The 2,216-nt window shown below is 46.4% G+C and overlaps 1 long non-coding RNA gene across 1 annotated transcript; it reads left to right on the forward strand.

The window, feature by feature from the left end:
• Positions 1–240: 240 nt before the first annotated feature.
• Positions 241–1,546, forward strand: LOC120418487 (uncharacterized). Its single transcript, XR_005605593.2, has 4 exons — positions 241–679; positions 744–822; positions 895–962; positions 1,060–1,546. It is a non-coding gene; the product is annotated as an uncharacterized LOC120418487 (long non-coding RNA).
• The last annotated feature ends 670 nt before the right edge of the window (positions 1,547–2,216 follow it).

Genomic DNA, 2,216 nt, shown 5'->3' on the forward strand with positions numbered 1-2,216 from the left:
TTTACCATCGCAACAGTAGGAGTCTGCGAATAACAAGAAGAATGCCCTAAGCCATCCCGATCAGGGCAAAATTTGATCTTTTGTCTTCTAGAATTTTATAAAACCACTACACTTACAACACAAACAAGAGGCCAAGAACCATCATCATCATCGATCGCGGCTTCCCAGCAGCCGATCGATGACGATCGCGCTTACTCTCGCGAGTGCGTGATCTCCCAGCTAACCGGGCGCACATAAGGCACGTATGCACTAGATATTGGGCAATTTAAAAACTGAAGGCCGATCGTTGATTGATTACCCTAGCACAAAACACAACATGCACACCCACCGATTATGTTTATGCTCATCATCACATCAACATACCGGACCGACATCAACCATGCCAGCACCAAACTAATTTCCCGATGGGGAAATCAAGTCGAGCAGCCACCCTGGCGACGCCCCGGTACTCACTCTCCAATCTCTTATCGGCCGACGCCAACTAGAGCCGTGAGTGATAAAGCGAGGCGCGATCGGTCAGGCAATATAGCCGATCGTCGCCCGCGGATCGTCATCAGTCACTGGTTTATCGTAAAGGAGACCGCGTCGATCGTCAACCCGATATATTTTCCGCCAGACGATCGACCTGAAGAAGAAGTTTAGTTCGAGGAATTTCTGTGGTGAAAACCGTCTCACCAGTGTAATTTTTGCGGATTTTGTGATGTGAGCGTAATTTTAATCGTAATCTTGATTGTTTCGCCTAGGAGGAAGAACAAGGCGTGGAATAATAACCGCACTGGAGTGCGAGGTGCCGCGACACCGTAAATTGGTCGTGGTGGAGAGGTAGAGTGGCGACCCTCCCTCGTGTGCTTAATTTGTGTTAATTTGAGTCCTTTTTGTACTTTTTGTGCGTAGTGAGGTGGCGTCTACGTTCAGCATGGATAGCATGGCCATGCTGGAGTAGTTAGGAGTACTTGAGATCGGTAAGGAGAAGATCTAACCGCCATTCTAAAATAAGTCCCAAAAAATGTGCTTCGTCCCTGAAATGTGTGCTAATTTCTATTGTCTGCCATTGTGCAGGCCTTCATTTCCTGTTTCACAAGCTGAATTCCATCATGGCTGGAGCCGTGGTGTGGAGCAGTGCGCTGCTGTGCATTCCTGCCGACTGGACGGCGGGGCTAATGCACCGGATGGCCGGCGTTCTTGCCGGTGACCAAGCTGGGTTCTGCCCGGGCAGCAACGTTGTTCCGGATCGTCGAGGGATACACGGGGGTCACACACACACAGGTTTACACCCGCAACTCTAGTTTTAAGGACGCCAACTAGGTTTAGTTCGCCAATATAGATGTAAGTACGCTAAAATCCCCTCTTTTATTTCTGTGTAGGTTGAATTTATCCTTGTCTTGGGAGGGCTGGTTGATTATCTGGGATTCTGTTGGAATTCGACCCATTTTTATTGTTTGCTGTGTTCTTTTGCATCTGTGCAGGAAATGGTACTCCTGCTATTCAATAGTACTCCATCTTGTCTCATGCTCGCACTTTCCCTGGAAATGGGAGGTGACAACCTTTTGGCAACACTATGAGGTATGTGGATCACTTTTGGGGTGTTCTGGGTCCTCCAAAGTGTCCAGGAATACAGATCTTGGAGTCTACCGCCGTATCAACACGATTCTACCAAGTTTCCGATTATGGTTCATATTCAGTGATGTCCCTGGGACCTTTTGGCAACACTCTGAGCTTTGTGGATCACTTTTGGGATGTTCTGGGTCCTCCAAAGTGTCATGGAATACAGATCTTGGAGTCTACCGCTGTAACAACACGATTCTACCAAGTTTCCGATTATGGTTCATATTCATTGATGTGAAAAACTCTGTAACAATTCACGGAGAAGTGCTTCAACTGCAACTTTCTACTCGCTAACATACTCTCAGGCAAAATTCGAGCTGAAAATTGGACTATATGATCTGTATAGAACTCTATATGGATCAAAAATATAAGAGGTTTCCCCTCAATCTCACTTATCTCCACGTCCGCGGATTGGTTTCTCGTGTCCTGTAAACAGAAGCAAAACATAAAATCTAAGAACGGGCCATACTACACAAGATACAAAAGTATCTGAGTAGTCAGTGTAAAAAAATGCTAAAGGGTCCCATGGACACTGAATATGAACCATAATCGGAAACTTGAAAGAATCGTGTTGTTACGGCGGTAGACTCCAAGATCTGTATTCCAGGACA

Source organism: Culex pipiens, chromosome 2 (genome assembly GCF_016801865.2).
Source record: "Culex pipiens pallens isolate TS chromosome 2, TS_CPP_V2, whole genome shotgun sequence".
Classification (NCBI taxonomy): Eukaryota; Metazoa; Arthropoda; class Insecta; order Diptera; family Culicidae; genus Culex; species Culex pipiens.